General features: G+C 33.8%; 1 protein-coding gene across 1 annotated transcript in view; it reads right to left on the bottom strand.

Moving 5' to 3' along the window:
* The window catches only part of Ube4A (Ubiquitination factor E4A), a 109,675-nt gene that overhangs the window by 58,731 nt on the left and 29,999 nt on the right, over positions 1 to 20,945 (bottom strand). The window lies entirely within an intron of this gene.

Here is a 20,945-nt window from a genome sequence, read left to right as displayed (position 1 = left end):
TTATTTGAGACGTTAACTTTAGTATTTCGTATTTTACGAGTCTGAAATAATTAAATAGAACATTTAATTGGCTGTTTGGGGATTTTCTGACCTAGGTTTTTTAGGTTTTCGTGTGTGTTTGACTCCTGGGGTTTATTATTTGAGAAGTTAGCTTTAGTATTTTGTGGTTTTACGCGCCTGAAATCATGAATTAGAATATTTAATTAGCTGTTTAGGGGTTTTCAGACCTAGGTTTTTTAGATTTTCGTGGTTGTTTGACTCCTGGGGTTTATTATTTGAGAAGTTAACTTTAGTATTTTGTGGTTTTACGTGCCTAAAATCATGAATTAGAATAGTTAATTACCTGTTTAGGGTTTTCAGATCTAGGTTTCTTAGATTTCGTGATTTGACGTGCCTGAAATCATGAAATAGAATAGTTAATTAGCTGTTTGGGTTTTCAGACCTAGTTTTTTAGATTTTCCTGGGTGTTAGGTTCCTGGGATTCATTATTTGAGAAGTTAACTTTAGTATTTCATGGATTGACTTGCCTGAAATCGTGAATTAGAATGTTTAATTAGCTGTTTGGGAATTTTCAGACCTAGGTTTTTTAGATTTTCGTGTGTGTTTGACTCCTGGGGTTTAATATTTGAGAAGTTAACTTTAGTATTTTGTGGTTTTACGTGCCTGAAATCATGAATTAGAATAGTTAATTAGCTGTTTGGGTTTTCAGACCTAGTTTTTTTAGATTTTCGTGGGCGTTAGGTTCCTGGGATTTATTATTTGAGAAGTTAGCTTTAGTATTTCGTATTTGACGTGCCTGAAGTCATGAATTAGAGTATTTAATTGGCTGTTTGGGGATTTTTAGACCTAGGTTTTTTAGGTTTTCGTGTGTTTGACTCATGGGGTTTATTATTTGAGAAGTTAACTTTAGTATTGTGTGGTTTTACGGGCCTGATATCATGAATTAGAATATTTAATTAGCTGTTTAGGGTTTTCAGACCTAGGTTTTATAGATTTTCGTGGATGTTTGATTCCAAGGATTTATTATTTGAGAATTTAACTTTAGTATTTCGTATTTGAAATGCCTGAAATCATGAATTATAATAGTTAACTGTCTGTTTTGGGATTTTCAGACATATGTTTTCTAGGTTTTCGTGTGTGTTTAACTCCTGGGGTTTATTATTTGAGAAGTTAACTTCCGTATTTTGTGGTTTTACGTGCCTGAAATAATGAATTAGAATATTTAATTAGCTGTTTGGGTTTGCAGACATAGTTTTTTAGATTTTCATGGGTGATAGGTTCCTGGGATTTATTATTTGAGATTCTTATATTTTTTCCGTTCAATTATTTTCGGTGTAAGCCAATATAATGCTAGGGGGAGTAAAAACAGTAGTTATTTAGTACTCGGTAAACGGGTGACTTGATATGCTTCATTATAAGTAGGTTATTGCTAATGATACCTCTTCGACAGATATTTTTATGGCTCTAACAATTGTATTCTATGCTTGCCCAGAGACACAATGTGGCTTTCTCGTTGTTGCTCTATAGCCAGTTATCGACACTACCTAGTTTATTGCATGTATTAAATCAGTATTTTTTACACAGTGGAACGATAAACACGTAAGGAATATCTCTAAAAAAGTGAAGATGAAGCATTTTAAGAAAGTGTGTTCACATGATAGTGTTATTGTAGCATTGAATGCTGACAAGGAGAAGTTTTTAAACTATGAAGCAAGTACAAGTGGTAGCTCTATCGGAAACGTATACATGTATTGTCATGACAGTAAGGAATTGAATTTCTTTGAAGTACCAAAAAAATTCAACTCTAATGATGGTGGATATCCTAGATTGAGATCTCCGGAGATGATTGCACTCAAAGAGAATGCCAACATAAAAAAAGTAGTTGATAAAGAGGGGTATCTTCTTGCTAGTGCTTGTGGTAACATGTTACCCAGTGTTAAGCCATATCGTCAGCTTTCGGGAATTAGCATTCAAATGAAAGCAAAGACGAAAAGAAAGGCCTACTCTTCTACTAATATCATAAACCATATCCTGTCTACATGCCGGAACTGTTACCTGCGTAAAAATAGTGTGATAATAAACAGTGAAATTGCTAGATAAATAAAAAGGGCATTGGCGGAAAATATCACTAAGGAATATAAAGATGAATCGATGAAAAATAAAGTACCAGCAAACGTTACTGCCATTGATCAAACAGTCAATGAATCAAATAATACCAAAGACGAAAAGCATATTGACCCTGTCGATGACGCACCTATAAAAATTGTGTATGAGTCAAAATGGAATAATGATTATTCTACTGATTACGAAGTAAGAGCAGATAATAGCTATAGAGTATGAAGAGAGAACATGGTGAACCATTTTATGGAACAGATTCAAAATGTCCAAAGTTGTTCATTGATATTAATAATGTATAATAATATATATTTTTTGTATTAATATTCTACATGACATTATTTCATTAAAAATATATTATGCCTTACATTGTTATGCATTCATTATTTTTAGAGTAAGCTAACATATCGAACGTTTAGAATGTCTATTAAAACATCGGAGATGTAAGAAAAGGAATTTACATACATCATATATCGGATAGATAGGTTAACATAGAGAAAATTTAAGTATAAGAATGAATAAATTCTCTATCAACATCTATTGACAGATACTTGGGATAACATTGACAAAATCAAAGTAACGTAACTAGCAAACTCTTTCTTGGATTCAACTCATGGGATTTCTCGAATTAAATATCAAAACAATAAAGATTTTATTACTTACTTGCGATTTTATCATGATTTCTAGAATTAAATATCTGTATTGTGTCTAGGAAGCGAATTTAAGAAAGCGATTGTTACTTAAAATTTCTTCACAATTTAATGAAAAGAATAGAACTATTATAAAGAACAAAGACGGGGTAATCTTAAAGATATATGTTGCTTAAATGTGTTAATATAATTTTTGAGAAAAAAAAACATAACAACAAATGTTTACATAAAAACAGTACTTAGAATTCACTCTTAAAGATCCACAAACGATGGTCCCATGATATAGAATAGTTTTTACCATATCTTATGGATTTATCACGATCAGGTATGTTCTTAGATATCCACTGTGCGAAGAACCTAACCTCGTCTGCAGGACGGTGATAACTCCCTTTAAATTTAGGACACTTGAACTCTTCTAGACTGAAAAGTGGAATCCTAGGATCACACTTTTGAATTAAAACTTTATCTGTAGGTACATTGCCCTTTACGTAGAGTGCTTCAACCCCCAAAAAGCTGCAAATTTCACTGACTTCCTCCTGAACATTTCTCAGTTCCTGACCAGCATTATTAAGTGGTTTAATCACTCTATCGTAGAATCCCCGTCTGTTTATGTGACGTAATGTAGTACTCCACAAGCTCTTATCATACTCAAACATGTTATAGTTCACTATCCAATGATAACAGTCAATTTCTTCGAGTTCCATAGACAATAATAAAAATGCACGTTCAGATATAACACCACAAGATGATTTTTTCAAATTGATAAATTCTGTGTCATACAATCCTATCATCTTGGAAGCTATTAATGTAGTTGTTAAGTATAAAAATACTTCATCAAACTTTTTTTTACCTTCGCTCAAGGTTGAATGGAGTTATGGCTAGGGGGATGAGTCCTAAAACCATCTGAATTCATTGTGGGGAGGAGTCATAAAACCCTTGGAAGTCATTGCGGGGAGGAGTCATTGAACTCTTGGTATCTATTGCATGTAATTGAAGTCTGGAAATTTCAATAACAGAACAATTCTTTTTTTTCTCTTTATCACAAACAATTTTCACTTAGCTAAACGATGTAGAAATTTAATTCAAGAAATTATGAAAAAATTCTCAGTAAGTAACAATTTCTTTCTTGAAGTCAACTCTTGGATACATAATACGGAAATTTCATTCAAGAAATTATGAAAATATTTGTAAGTAAGTAACAAGCTCTTTATTGATTTCACCTCTTGAATATACAGTACAGATACTTCATTCTAGAAACATGATTAAACACGTTTTGAAACTAAATGCTATATGCTTGCCTCTCCTTGGAACTTTTCCAAACGAGCGGGGGTTCCCCACTTGCTCCTACACATTGCAAAAAAGTGAGCAGTACGAAAACTCAACGTTTTCAACCAGACTGGTTTTTTAGACAAAACCCATTTTTTAGGGACCAATCAGAGACAGCGGAGGTTGCTCAATATACAATAACTTGATTGGTGATTGGTTACACACCGCGACGGCGCATATACGTGCGCGCACGTAACCTCGTCTAAATTAACCTTAAAAAAATGAAATAAAGCTATGTCGACTTTGCATGTCTCTCTCACTATGTATGCTCACCAATCAAGTTATTGTATATTGAGCAACCCCTGTTGTTCCTGATTAGTCGCTAAAAAAGAGGTTTTTTCTAAAAAACCAGTCTGGTTGAGAACAAGGAATTTTCGTACTGCTCACTTTTTTGTAGTGCGTAGGAATCAGTGGCGAATCCCCACTCGTTTTAACAGGTACCAAGGAAAGGCAAGCAAATAGCATGAAGTTTCAAAACGTGTTTAATCACGTTTCTTGAATGAAGTATCTGTACTGTATATTCAAGAGGTGAAATCAATACGGAGCTTGTTATTTACTTGCAGATTTTTTTATAATTTCTTGACTGAAATTTCCATATTGTGTATCAAAGAGTAGACTTCAATAAATAAATTGTTGCTTACTGAGAACTTTTTCATAATTTCTTAAATTAAATTTATAAATTGTGTAGGTGAGTGAAAATTTTTTGTGATAAAGAAAAAAAAAAAGAATTGTTCTGTTAATAATGCTAGGTTCTTCGCACAGTAGATACCTAAGAACATACCAGATCGTGATAAATCCATAAGACATGGTAAAAACTATTCTATATCATGGGACCATCGTTTGTGGATGTTTAAGAGTGAACTCTAAGTACTATTTTTATGTAAAAATTTCTTGTTGTGTTTTTTTTCTCAAAAAAATCTGCAAATAAGTTTAAGCAATACATTTCTTTAATCTTAACCCTTCTTTATTCTTTGGAATAGTTCTGTTCTTTTAATTAAATTGTGAAGAAATTGTAAGTAACAATCGCTTTCTTGAATTCGCTTCCTGGACACAATACAGATATTTAATTCGAGAAATCATGATAAAATCGCAAGTAAGTAATACACTCTTTATTGTTTTGATATTTAATTCGAGAAATCCCATGAGTTGAATTCAAGAAAGAATTTGCTACTTACGTTACTTTGATTTTGTCAATGTTATCCCAAGTATCTGTCTGTAGATGTTGATAGAGAATTTATTCATTCTTATACTTAGATTTTCTCTATGTTAACCTATCTATCCGATATATGATGTATGTAAATTCCTTTTCTTACATCTCCGATGTTGTAATAGACATTCTAAACGTTCGATATGTTAGCTTACTATAAAAATAATGAATGCATAACAATGTAAGGCATAATATATTTTTAATGAAATAATGTCATGTAGAATATTAATACAAAAAATATATATTATTATACATTATTAATATCAATGAACAACTTTGGACATTCTGAATCTGTTCCATAAAATGGTTCACCATGTTCTCTCTTGATACTATAGCTATTGTCTTCTCTTACTTCGTAATCAGTAGAATAATCATTATTCCATTTTGACTCATACACAATTTTTATAGGTGCGTCATCGACAGGGTCAATATGCTTTTCGTCTTTGGTATTATTTGATTCATTGACTGTTTGATCAATGGCATTAACGTTTACTGGTACTTTATTTTTCATCGATTCATCTTTATATTCCTTATTGATATTTTCCGCCAATGCGCTTTTTATTTTTTTAGCAATTCTACTGTCTATTATCACTCTATTTGTACACAAGTAACAGTTCCGGAATGCAGACATGATATGATTTTTGATATTAGTAGAAGAGTAAGCCTTTCTTTTCGTCTTTGCTTTCATTTGAATGCTAATACCCGAAAGCTGACGATATGGTTTAACACTGGGTAACATGTTACCACAAGCACTAGCAAGAAGATACCCCTCTTTATCAACTACTATTTTTATGTTGGCATTCTCTTTGAGTGCAATCATCTCCGGAGATCTCAATCTCACATATCCACCATCATAAGAGTTGAATTTTTTGGTACTCCAAAGAAATTTAATTCCTTACTGTCATGACAATGCACGCATACGTTTCCGATAGTGCTACCACTTGTGCTTATTTCATAGTTTAAATACTTCTCCTTGTCAACATTCTATGCTACAATAACACTATCATGTGAACACGCTGTCTTAAAATGCTTCATCTTCACTTTTTTAGAGATATTAGTTACGTGTTTATCGTTCCACTGTGTAAAAAATACTGATTTAATACATGCAATAAACTAGGTAGTGTCGATAACTGGCTATAGAGCAATAACGAGAAAGCCACATTGTGTCTCTGGGCAAGCATAGAGTACAATTGTTAGAGCCATAAAAATATCTGTCGAGGAGGTATCATTAGCAATAACCTACTTATAATGAAGCATATCAAGTCACCTGTTTACCAAGTACTAAATAACTATTGTTTTTACTCCCCCTAGCATTATATTGGCTTACACCGAAAATAATTGAACGGAAAAATGTAAGAATCTCAAATAATAAATCCCAGGAACCTATCACCCATGAAAATCTAAAAAACTATGTCTGAAAACCCAAACAGCTAATTAAATATTCTAATTCATGATTCAGGCACGTAAAACCACAAAATACTAAAGTTAACTTCTCAAATAATAAACCCCAGGAGTCAAACACACACGAAAACCTAAAAAACCTAGGTCTGAAAATCCCCAAACAGCCAATTAAATATTCTAATTCATTATTTCAGGCACGTCAAATATGAAATACTAAAGTTAACTTCTCAAATACTAAATCCCATGAACCTAACGCCAATGAAAATCGAAAAAAACTAGATTTTAAAACACAAACAGCTAATTAAAAATTATAATTCATAATTTCAGACACTTAAAACCACAAAATACTAAAGTTAATTTATCATCTAATAAGAACCAGGTGTCAAACACACACGAAAAGCTCCCAAACCTAGGTCTGAAAATTCCCAAACAGCCAATTAAATACTCTAATTCACGATTTCAGGCAAGTCAAACTATGAAATACTAAAGTTAACTTCTCAAATAATAAATCCCAGGAACCTAACACCCACGAAAATCTAAAAAACTAGGTCTGAAAACCCAAACAACTAACTAACTATTCTAATTCATGATTTCAGGCACGTCAAATCACGAAATATAAAAAACCTAGGTCTGAAAACCCTAAGCAGGTAATTAACTATTCTAATTCATGATATTAGGCACGTAAAACCACAAAATACTAAAGTTACCTTCTCAAATAATAAACCCCAGGAGTCAAACATCCACGAAAATCTAAAAAACCTAGGTCTGAAAACCCCTAAACAGCTAATTAAATATTCTAATTCATGATTTCAGGTGCGTAAAACAACAAAATACTAAAGTTAACTTCTCAAATAATAAACTCCAGGAGTCAAACACACACGAAAACCTAAAAAACCTAGGTCAGAAAATCCCCAAACAGTCAATTAAATATTCTAATTCATGATTTAAGGCACGTCAAATACGAAATACTAAAGTTAACTTCTCAAATAATAAATCCCAGGAACCTAACGCCCACGAAAATCTAAAAAAAAAAGCTAGGTCTGAAAACCCAAACAGCTAATTAAGTATTCTAATTCATGATTTCAGGCACGTAAAACCACAAAATAATCATCTTAATTCTCTGTATTTAGAGGTAATATCCATTGTCAAAGCCAAGCAATAATCCGCTCGTATGGCGGGGGAATGGTCTTACGAGCTTTCACAGGCAGCAACCATTATAGTTTACTGTACTTTGGTGAACTGTATACTCTAACATTAATACGCGGGATTTATAGGTTTTATCCATTGTCACACGTCTGAACTAGTAATAGCTAGGGGAGTGGAAACGGGTTTACCAGCATACAGTATGAGCTTAACGTATCGAGAGCTTGACTCAGCTCTTCTTTATTCTATAACATTACGTCTCTGGATTTAGTGGTAATATCCATTGACACAGGCTTGAAATAATACTAGTGCGTGAGATTGAAAAGGGTTTTACGTTCTACCAGTAGGGACATAAATACTCGACTACTATAATTATAGTAACGGAATAATATCTCCATAATTCTCTGACTTAATATATAATAACCAGTGTCACAGCTAGGTAGTATTCGTTGCGGGGGGAGGTGGTAGGGTTTTACGAGCTTCCAGTAGGAGCATCATTTCTATTATACCTGACTTATTTTATCGGGATACTATCACCTTAATTCTCTGTATTTAGAGGTAATATCCATTGTCACAGCTAGGCAATAATCCTAGCGCGGAGAGGGGAAGGGTTTTACGAGTTTCCACTAGAAGTATCAATTTTATTATACTTGACTTATTGTATCGGAATACTATCACCTTAATTCTCTTTATTTAGAGGTAATATCCATTGTCACAGCTAGGCAATAGTCCTAGCACGGGGAGGGGGAAGGTTTTACGATTATACACCAGGAGCATAAATTATATTATACATGACGTATTGTATCGGAATAGTATCACCTTAATTCTCTGTATTTAGAGGTAATATCCATTGTCACAGCTAGGCAATAATCCTAGCGCGGGGAGGGGAAGGGTTTTACGAGCTTCCACTAGGAACATAAATTCTATTATACTTGACTTATTGTAAATGAATACTATCATCTTCATTCTCTTTATTTAGAGGTAATATCCATTGTCACAGCCAGACAATAGTCCTCGGGCTGGGAGGGGGAAGGGTTTTACGAGCTTCCACTATGAGCATCAATTCTATTATACTTGCCTTATTGTAACGGAATACTATCATCTTAATTCTCTGTATTTAGAGATAATATCCATTGTCACAGCCAGGCAATAACCCTAGCACGGGGAGGGAGAAGGGTCTTACGAGTTTCCACTAGGAGCATAAATTCTATTATACTTGACTTATTGTATCGGAATACTATCACCTTAATTCTCTGTATTTAGAGATAATATCCATTGTCACAACCAGACAATAATCCTAGCACGGGGAGGGGGAAGGGTTTTACGAGTTTCCACAAGGAGCATAAATTCTATTATACTTGACTTATTGTATCGGAATACTATCACCTTAATTCTCTGTATTTAGAGGTAATATCTATTGTCAAAGCCAGGCAATAATCCTAGCGCGTGGAGGGGGAAGGGTTTTACGAGTGTCCACCTGGAGCCTCAATTCTATTATTCTTGAATTATTGTATCGGAATACTATCACTTTAATTCTCTTTATTTAGAGATAATATCCATTGTCACAGCCAGGCCATAACCCTAGCACGAGGAGGGGGAAGGGTTTTATGAGTTTCCACTAGGAGCATCAATTCTATTATACTTGAGTTATTGTATCGGAATACTATCACCTTAATTCTCTGTATTTAGAGGTAATATCCATTGACACAGCCAGGCAATAACCCTAGCACGAGGAGGGGGAAGGGTTTTACGAGCTTCCACTAGGAGCATAAATTCTATTATGCTTGAATTATTGTATTCAATAATACAATAATCCCCCCCCTGCCCTCGGAAATGTGGGAACGAAGGGCCTCTGAGCCTTCCCCTTGATGCAGATGTTTTCCCTCCAAAATTGACCCCTCCCCTCACTTTTGTATTATACAGATCCCATATCTCATTACCCCTTTTTAAATGTTAATCAAATAATTCTGATTATAGTGTCAAATTTTTTGTCTGCTTTTCAAAATGTTCGTATTTGGAACTCTGTCAGTTAACACTAAGAAGTAAATTGGGTAATCCTCTCGCAATAACAAAAGGCTTAGCAGTGATTACATCTCATTGTCGGGCGACAATTCAATCAGATCAGAGTTGTGCAAATGGAATACCTTTTCGCAAATTGAGTTAGCTTCTATTTCATAGGCAAAATATTTGAATTCCTTTTATTCAAATCACCTATCAAGTTATCAAAAAATATTTGAATATATTAAGTTATAGGCAATTCTGGTGTAGAAAAACTAGAATAGTGACATAATTTCACTTTATCGACCCTCCAACTAGAGTTGACCCAGAAACTTGTTACTCACTCTCTTTGAAAAGTCTTTTTATCACACCGGTTTTTTTTTAATTATATTATTACGATCAAACTCTCAAAACATGTTTGACTACATTATGCGTTGCCAAGTTTAAAAAACCTCAACCTTAGTTTCATAGCACCCATTATAGTGTGCCAACTTTTAAAGTATTCACACGTGAGATTTTGACGTAATTCAATGTATTTTTTCATGTATTTTTGTGGGGTTGAATGTACACTTGAAATCTATTCCCCTCTTGAGCACATTCTTTTAGGGTTCTTGTGTAATTCCAGTGTACCGTTCATATTGTATACACTTTTGACCATGGGTTTTTCTTGCGCAATTCAATGTATTTTTTCATGTATTTTTGAAACTGTACTGTATATTCTTGTGCAATTGAAACTGTAGTGTATATTCTTGTGCTCGTGAAACCGGCACTGTATATTCTTGTGCTCGTGAAACCGGCACTGTATATTCTTGTGCTCGTGAAATCAGCACCTCTCTTACTACTGATGCCTAAGTGGACTCTTCAATAACGCCCATGAAGCCTTCTGACCCATCCAACTCGCTATTTGCATCTGATCACTCCACCTCCCTGAACTGTAAACTTACATCCCAAATAAATAAAATCCTTGACTTCTTTCATCTCTATAGTGACCATACTTTGTTCTTGATCTGTATTGAAACCAGTTTTATGTGTCCACTTGGAGATAATCAGCTAAGCCTGAGTGAGATAATGGTATATATTTCAATATATTTTAATTAAATATTTAATCTATAGAGACAATTAGGTTGAGTATTCAATATAAAGCATTCTATGCAGCCTACTTTCCATAATTCTCTGTTGTAGTTTCCATAATTTTGTTACTAAAGTATTATATTTTCATCATATTTTGGTATATTTCACTATGACTAACTTCACTTCTTTAGTGTGGTTGCTATAACATGTAGCCTAAGTACCATAATTTCTATAATCATTATGGAAATTTGCTTTCATTTTATTGTTTTGACTTTATTGTCTTAACAGCCAGGCAATAACCCTAGCACGAGGAGGGGGAAGGGTTTTACGAGCTTCCACTAGGAGCATAAATTCTATTATGCTTAAATTATTGTATTCAATAATACAATAATCCCCCCCTGCCCTCGGAAATGTGGGAACGAAGGGCCTCTGAGCCTTCCCCTTGATGCAGATGTTGTCCCTCCAAATTTGACCCCTCCCCTCCCTGCCCTCAGAAATGGGGGAACGAAGGGAACGTTAGATCCTATTTTAAATTGATAATACTTATCAAACATCACTTGTGTATTATACAGATCACATATCTCATTACCCCTTTTTAAATGTTAATCAAATAATTCTGATTATAGTGTCCAATTTTTTGTCTGCTTTTCAAAATGTTCGTATTTGGAACTCTGTCAGTTAACACTAAGAAGTAAATTGGGTAATCCTCTCGCAATAACAAAAGGCTTAGCAGTGATTACATCTCATTGTCGGGCGACAATTCAATCAAATCAGAGTTGTGCAAACGAAATACCTTTTCGCAAATTGAGTTAGCTTCTATTTCATAGGCAAAATATTTGAATTCCTTTTATTCATATCACCTATCAAGTTATCAAAAAATATTTGAATATATTAAGTTATAGGCAATTCTGGTTTAGAAAAACTAGAATAGTGACATAATTTCACTTTATCGACCCTCAAACTAGAGTTTACCCAGAAACTTGTTACTCACTCTCTTTGAAGTCTTTTTATCACACCGGTTTTTTTTTTATTATATTATTACGATCAAACTCTCAAAACATGTTTGACTACATTATACGTTGCCAAGTTTAAAAAACCTCAACCTTAGTTTCATAGCACCCATTATAGTGTGCCAACTTTTAAAGTATTCACACGTGAGTTTCTCGCACAATTCAATGTATTTTTTCATGTATTTTTGTAGGGGTGAATATACCCTTGAAATCTATTACACTTTTGAGCAAATTCTTGTAGGGTTCTTGTGTAATTCCAATGTACCGTTCATATTGTATACACTTTTGACCATGGGTTTTTCTTGCGCAATTCAATTTATTTTTTCATGTATTTTTGAAACTGTACTGTATATTCTTGTGCAATTGAAACTGTAGTGTATATTGTTGTGCTCGTGAAACCGGCACTGTATATTCTTGTGCTCGTGAAACCGGCACTGTATATTCTTGTGCTCGTGAAATCAGCACCTCTCTTACTACTGGCATCTAGGAACGTCAGATATTAAGCTACAGAAGAGAATTTTTGAGACTAAGGTAGGCCCAGTGTTGAGTTACGGTGGGGAAGTTTAGGGGTTTGTAAAAGGGAAAAAAATAGAGAGAATTTATTTAGGACATTTCAGGAGACTTTTAGGGCTAAGCGGGAAATTTAATAGTCTGGTGTTAAAGGGTGATCTGGGATTGTTTTCATTGATTGAACATTTATTTGTTTAGGACATTTCAGGAGACTTTTAGGGCTAAGCAGGAAATTTAATAGTCTGGTGTTAAAGGGTGACCTAGGATTGTTTTCATTGAGGGTAAAAAGATTGGTTAGGATGATAGGATACTGGGAAAAGGTGGTCGGTTTACAGAATAATAGGTTAGTAAATACAGCTTATCTGGAGGTGTTGCAGGATAGAAGGAAAAGTTCATGGGCTTCTGAGGTAAGATCAATCTTAAAAAATTACGGGTTATAAGGTTTTTGGAATAAAGGCAAGAGTATAGAACTGGAGGACATTTGGCAAAATTAGTAAAGGGTGTGCTGGAGGATTAGGAGATTCAGAAATGGCAGTGTGAAGTCGCAGCCTCGGTATCCCTCGGCATTTACAGGCAAAGGAAGAAGGTCTGGTGATAAGCTAATTATCTTAAAGCAGGTTTAAATAGTGAAGAAATTAAGTAGTATGTATCAGGGAGGGGTAATTTTCTAGCACTTGGAGAAAGGAGGAAATATTTAGGGAGGGTAAGGGTTATGGACGGTCCTTACTCATGCCCCATGTGTGGAGAAAATGGAGAGGATCTGCTTCACTTCATGGTCCTTTGTCCCGAATTACAGGATTTAAGGAAAGAATTTTTTTTGGTAATGTGGGAATTTTTTGGTAAAGTGAGTGGTTGGTTTCAGTAATGGGATCAAAAAATTATTGGACAATAAGAATGATAGCAAAATATATAAAATTAGGCATGTCACATACAGATAGATTTTTGTAAAGGGGGTGGGGTGAGTGTTGAAATTATTGTTGTATGTGTGTAAGTTGTTTTCTTATTTGTTATTTTTTGTAGCCATGGCCCTTGATAGATGTAACATACATCTATCTATGTATGTTAGTTTAATGGTATTGTGTGCTTTATTATGTTTTGTAATTTTGTGTTGTTATTGTTATGTAGGCTACTATATTTTACTATGAGTGTTATAATCATGTGCTATTATTTTATGTGATTTTCCATTTTTTTTTTTTGCCATGGCCCAAAGCGGCTTTTATTGCAAATTGACCCTATGCATCCTTGCTTCTCAAAACTAAAAGCTAAGTACCTCTAAATCTTTCAAAATCGAAAGAAGAAGAAGACAACACAGACAAGGACGAAAAGAAAACAATAACAGAATATAAATCCCAAGCAAACACCGATCCAATTGGCGTCGTCAAAACAACGACTTTCATTATCCGTTTTTGTCTTATTAATTTTATTTTTATATTTTATTGTTACTTTCGAGAAAGGACAAAAGTTGTATGTGCGTTACTTGCATTCAGAGTCACAAATGGTATTCACTGAGCTTGAGAAAGTTCTTCAGTTTTTGTGTCAGTAGGGGCACCAGGGACCATACATTCCTTGAAATGAACACAAAAAAAGATCCTAAAGGTGGGGGGATACAACACCTGCAGCAATAATAACAAAGTATATTGTTCCAAGTCTACTCATCTTGGGTGATGTCAGTTGACTGTCCTGCTTAGCACCTTAAAGAGCTATCACTTTCTTAGATCTCAGCATGTGTGAAATGTCAGTATTGTTTAGGCTACATTTCATATAAAATAAACTTCAAATTTTCCCTCTTCCAACTCTGCTGAGCTGTTGTCAAATATTCATTGACCATTGTTTGATTGAGTGCTGCTGCATCAGCAGTCATTGTACCCTAAGCAGCAGGGATGGACACATCAAGGTTTCTCTTCAGTAAATAAATAAACCAATCCACTTAATTATTTTCCCAGCTATCTGCAATCTTTTTAATGTTCATTTTTGCATACTGATAGGCCAGAATACAGCATTGTTTGGAGAAAGTCCGTATTGCAGCTTGCTAGCCTTTGAGAGATAGTTAATCAGATACTTTTCTTTGATAGTACTAACTATTTCTTAAATGCTTTTTCCAGCTTTGAATACCTCTGGACCAATACTTTAAGTTCATTTCAATCGAATGTCCCCCTCCAAAGTTTACACGACTATGCCTTCCATAAAACCTTATATGTTAGCGATGACCAGCTTGCATAACTTACAGCCGTTGCTCCTGGCCTGGGGGGTTGTCAAACCCGTAACCATAGTTAATTGATCTTTGGACTATTTTGGACAAAACAGCTACCTCAAAATTTTGATCGAATATATTAGGGGGAAAGGACGTGAGGAGGGGCAGAGGGCTGGTTGCCCTATGATAACTTTTCCCCTTAGAACAGGAACTAGGACTATCGGTTTCAAATCGAATGACCCTCCTCCGAAGTTTATACGACCAATCCTTCTATAAAAACCTCATATGCTAACAATGGGCAACTTGTGTAACATACAGCCCTTGCCTCAGGGACCATGGGCTTTTTTTCGACCCTGAACGCAGAGTTATTTAACCTTTGGACATCTTTCAACAAAAAGACATCTCAAAAGTTTGATCAGATGCACTTGTAGGAGGGGGGAAGGGTGGGGGGTCTGGTTGCCTTCCAATAAACTTTGCCTCTTAAAAAGGACACTAGAACTTCCAATTTCTAATCAAATGAACCCCCTCCAAAGTTTATACGACAAATTCTTCAGAATAGAGTGCCACTAGAAAAAATAATAAACAAATAAGTAAAATAAACACTGATAAAGGCAACACTATAGCGTGACCTCTAATATGGGAATCCTTCCTTACACGAAAAATTGCTCCAACGTAAAATATTCCCCCGGACAATTCCATCCTTGCTGAAAATACCTCCGGGAAACTTCTTGCTAACAAATGCATCCTAAAAAATTCCCCTTAACATACTTTCATTGGAAAAAGACTTTAATTTCTATTTTTTTTTCAAATCATGCCAAAAATCCGTGGAAGTTTTCTCCTGAAATTCCCCCATCCCCAATGGAAAGTCGATCTCGTGGAAAAATCCCATAGAGTTTTCATAGAGAAGTTATCGTTTACCCCCCCCCCCCCGTGGGAAATAAGGCTTTCCAAATTTGAGAATTTTATTTGAGTTTTATTTTTTTAATTTGCGTAGGGGGGAAAATTTTGGTACTTGTGTATTATGGGCCACTCACTCAAGTTTACACTGTGTAAAACTCGAGAACTAACCGGTTTCTTCGTTAATTTTTTTTTCAGCTTAGCGCGAGACTAGACAAGTAGAAAGGCCTTATTGAATACAGAACGAACACCGTCCTGCCATCTACAATTTAGTTTAATGCTGACGGGACATAATTTATTCAAGGATTATCGATCGTGTCTAATGGGGGTCAAGGTCAATTGATTCGTTGTTGTTTGTCCAGGTGTAATGACACTGGGGGTGATTTACATAATCAGTGTGGAATCCCCAGGGAGAATGATTGCATAATCGAAGTGGGTCAATGACCTCTTTTTCCCAGGTCGATTTATTTGTTGTTGTTGATGTTTTGGCCAAGTGCATGCTCGGGGCTAATGTTAAGATCCAGTATTTAAAAATAGAATTTCTATCTCTTTAGACTCCCGCATAATTACAAGATAACATGTGATGTCATTTCTAATTCCTGACACTAAAGATCAATGAAGCCCTATTTAAAAATAGAACATTAATTTTTCTCTCTGACCTAAAGAGCGTTTATCCCTCAGACCTAAGATCAAAGAAGCCTTACTTGTTTCTTTATTCCCCTTTTCTTAAATCAATAATCCCCCTAGCAATTATGTAAATCAAGTTCTCAGAAATTCTCTCCCCTTTCGTGAATCAATAATTCCCCTTGTTGTTGTTGTTTTGGCCAAGTGCACGCTCGGGGCGAATGTTAAGATCCAGGAATAGGGAAACAGGATCACATGTTCCCCTCTCGTGAATCAATAATTCCCCTTAAAAACAACAAACTAATTCCCCTTTCTTGACAAATCAATCAACCATGACATCATCTGTCAGACATTAAAAAACTTCGCCACGGAAACAATTCTACTGGTCGAACTCCAAAGATATTAATAAACTTCGCCTTGGAAACAATTCTCCAAGAAAATCCGGCGAATGTTTTGATCTTAGAGATGAAGAGATTAACGCGGGAAAAGGGTTTCTTAGTAATTTGAAATGTGACAGCGCAGGGATGCCAAAAACAAAAGGAACACGCTGAAATTACGTTTAGGAGTTATTTGGGCGAAACCGTTTTAGACATTTTAGGGAATTATTTTGGTGAAACAGTTAGAGACATTTTAAAAGATGATTTTAGAAGATGTTTTAGAAGAGGTTTTGAGTGTGGTCGTTATAATACACAAGTTCCATTTGAAGAGTGTCATGAGGTCCCCTACCCCAACCCTGAAGGAAGCCCCCGGTCCCCAAAGGTTCCCCCGGGCTTCCAAAGGGTCCCCGCGGCTCCCAAAGGGTCCCCCAGGCTCCCAAAGGGTCCCCCGGCGCCCCCAAAGGACCCCCCGGCCCCCAAAGGGCGCCCTAACCCCAAAGGTCCTCCCGGGTCCCCAAAGAGCCCCATCCCCATTTTGTTAATACTTGTTGTGCATTTGAGACACATAAGGGTCCCAAAATTTCAAAAGGTTTTATTATATTTTTACAGAACAAATTATTTTTTTAATGTCCTTCATAAACCAATTTTACAAGTATAAGCAGTAATCTTTTCCCTAAAAACTTTACTATAAGGCTATTGAAATTCCCCAACATGAAGCAATGCTTTTCAAAGCTCTGTTCTATATATTTTCAGAACAGGTTCTTTTCTTAATGTCAATCCTAAATCCATTTTACAAGTTTAAGCATCCTTCCTTTTCACCCAAAACTTTACTTTACGACTTTTTGGATACCTCAAAACAAAGCAATACTTTTCAAGGGATAGTTCAGAACAAGCTCCTTTCAAAATGTCCATCATTAACCCATTTAACAAGTTGAAGTTCCCATCCTTTTCACACACAACTTTATAAAAAGGCTTTTTTTATATTATTTCAGAACAAGTTCTTTACGTAATGTCCCTCCTAAACCAATTTTACAACTTGAAGTGCTCATTCTTTTCACACACAACTTTACTTTATGGCTTTTTGAATATCCCATCACCAAGCAATACTATCAAAAGGCTTTTTTATTAAATGTTTACTGAACACACACAAATTTCTCTTAGAAATAATATTTTTCGTTAACACTTTTTCTGTTCGAACTAGCAAATTTTCTGTCAAAGATACCAAATTTTTTCGTAGAAGTAACATTTTTTGATTGTGATAACAACTTTTCTGTCAGAAGTAGCAAGTTATGCTTAACACTAACAAACATTCTCATCACAGTAATGAAATTTTATTATATGACTCTCATACTTTAACAGAACAGTCACAAATTTCTCATATAATAAATACTTTTCATCAGTGATAACACTTTTTCTGTTCGAACTAACAAGTTTTCTACCAAAGATACAAAATTTGTTCTTAGAGGTAACATTTTTTGATTGTGATAAAAACTTTTCTTTCAGAAGTAGCAAGTTTTGCTTATCACTAACAAATCTTCTCATCAAAGTAACGATATTTTACTTTAATACTAACATACTTTTACTGAACACAAACAAATTTCTCTTAGAAATAATATTTTTCGTCAGTGATAACACTTTTTCTGGCCTAAAGCTAAAGTTGTCGACCAAAGATACCAAATTTTTTCTTAGAAGCAACATTTTTTGATGGTGAAACCAACTTTCCTGTCAGAATTAGCAATTTTTGCTTAACACTAACACACATTCTCATCAAAGTAATGACATTTTAACTTAATACTAACATACTTTTACTGAACAGACACAAATTTCTCTTAGAAATTATATTTTTCATCAGTGATAACACTTTTTCTGTTCGAACTAGCAAATTTTCTGTCAAAGAAAACAAATTTTTTATTAGAAGTAACATTTTTTGATTTTGATAACAAAATTTCTGTCAGAAGTAAAAAGTTTTGCTTAACACTAACAAACATGCTCGTCAAAGTAACGACATTTTCCATTAATTCTAACATAATTTTACTGAACACGCAGAAATTTCTCTTAGAAATAATATTTTTCATCAGTGATAACACTTTTTCTGTTCGAACTAGCAAGTTTTCTATCAAAGATACCCAATTTTTTTGTAGACGTACCATTTTTTTATTGTGATAACAACTTTTCTGTCAGAAGTAGCAAGTTTTGCTTAACACTAACAAACATTCTCATCAAAGTAACAAAATTTTACAATAATACTAACAAACTTTTACTGAACACACACAATTTTCTCTTAGAAAATAATATTTTTCGTCAGTGATAACACTTTTTCTCTTCGAACTAGCTCATTTTCTGTCAAAGATACCAAATTTTTTCATAGAAGTAACATTTTTTGATTGTGATAACAACTTTTCTGTCAGAAGTAGCAAGTTTTGAATAACACTAACAAACATTCTCATCAAAGTAACGATATTTTACTTTAATACTAACATACTTTTACTGAACACACACAAATTTCTATTAGAAATAATATTTTTCGTCAATGATAACACTTTTTCTATTCGAACTAGCAAATTTCTGTCAAAGATACCAAATTTTTTCGTAGAAGTAACATTTTTTTATTGTGATAACAACTCTTCGGTCAGAAGTAGCAAATTTTGCTTAACATTATCAAACATTCTCATCAAAGTACCGATATTTTACCTTAATACTAACATACTTTTACTGAACACACACAAATTCCTCTTATAAATAACATTTTTCGTCAATGAAAACACTTTTTTTGTTTGAACTAGCAAGTTTTCTCCCAAAGATACCAAATATTTTCTTAGAAGTAATGTTTTTGATTGTAATAGTAACTCTTCGGTCAGAATTAGCAAATGTTGCTTAACACTAACATAACTTCTCATCAAAGTAACGACATTTTGCCTTAATACTAACATACTTTTACTGAACACACAAATTTCTCTTAAAAATAGTATTTTTCGTCAGTGATAACACTTTTTCTGTTCGAACTAGCAAATTTTCTGTCAAAGATACCAAATTTTTTCTTAGAAGTAACATTTTTTTATTGTAATAACAACTTTTCTGTCAGAAGTAGCAAGTTTTGCTTAACACTAACAAACATTCTCATCAAAGTAAAGATTTTTTACCATATTACTAACAAACTTTTACTGAAAACACACAAATTTCTCGTAGAAATAATATTTTTCATCAATGATAACACTTTTTCTGTTCGAACTAGCAAGTTTTCTGTCAAAGATACCAAATTTTTTCGTAGAAGTAACATTTTTTGATTGTGATAACAACTTTTCTGTCTGAAGTAGCAAGTTTTGCTTAACACTAACAAACATTCTCATCAAAGTAATTATTTTTTACCGTAATACTAACATACTTTTACTGAACACACACAAATTTCTCTTAGAAATAATATTTTTCATCAATGATAACACTTTTTCTGTTCGAACTAGCAAATTTTCTACCAGAGATACCAAATTTTTTCGTAGAAGTAACATTTTTTTATTGTGATAACAACTTTTCTGTCAGAAGTAGCACGTTTTGCTTAACACTAACAAACCTTCTCGGCAAAGTAATGATATTTTACCTTAATACTAACATACTTTTACTGAACACACACAAATTTCTCTTAGAAATAATATTTTTCATCAATGATAACACTTTTTCTGTTCGAACTAGCAAGTTTTCAACAAAAGATACCAATTTTTTTCGGAAAAGTAAAATTTTTTGATTGTGATAATCACTTATCTGTCAGAAGTAGCCAGTTTTGCTTAGCACTAATAAACATTCTAATCAAAGTAATAATTTTTTACCATAATACTAACAAACTTTTACTGAACACACACAAATTTCTCTTAGAAATAATATTTTTCATCAATGATAACACTTTTTCTGTTCGAACTAGCAAATTTTCTGTCAGAGATACCTAATATTATCGTAGAATTAAAATTTTTTTATTGCGATAACAACTTTTCTGTCAGAAATAGCAAGTTTTGCTTAACACTAACAAACCTTCTCATCAAAGTAATGATTTTTTTTACCTTAATACTAACATACTTTTATTGAACACACACAAATTTCTCTTAGAAATAATATTTTTCATCAATGATCACACTTTCCTGTTCGAACTAGCAAATTTTCTACCAAAGATACCAAATTTTTTCTTAGAAGTAACATTTTTAGATTGTTATACCAACTTTTCTGTCAGAAGTAGCAAGGTTTGCTTAACACTAACAAATATTCTCATCAAACTAATGATCTATTACCTTAATACTTACATACTTTTACTGAACACATACAAATTTCTCTTAGAAATAATATTTTTCGTCAGAGAATATTTTTCACTGACGAAAAATATTATTTCTAAGAGAAATTTGTGTGTGTTCAGTAAAAGTATGTTAGTATTAAGGTAAAATATCA

The sequence above is a fragment of the Artemia sp. Qi Xiang Cuo genome, chromosome 3 (assembly GCF_049724085.1).
Source record: "Artemia sp. Qi Xiang Cuo chromosome 3, ASM4972408v1, whole genome shotgun sequence".
NCBI lineage: Eukaryota > Metazoa > Arthropoda > Branchiopoda > Anostraca > Artemiidae > Artemia > Artemia sp. Qi Xiang Cuo.
This window is presented reverse-complemented; position numbering and strand designations above follow the sequence as displayed.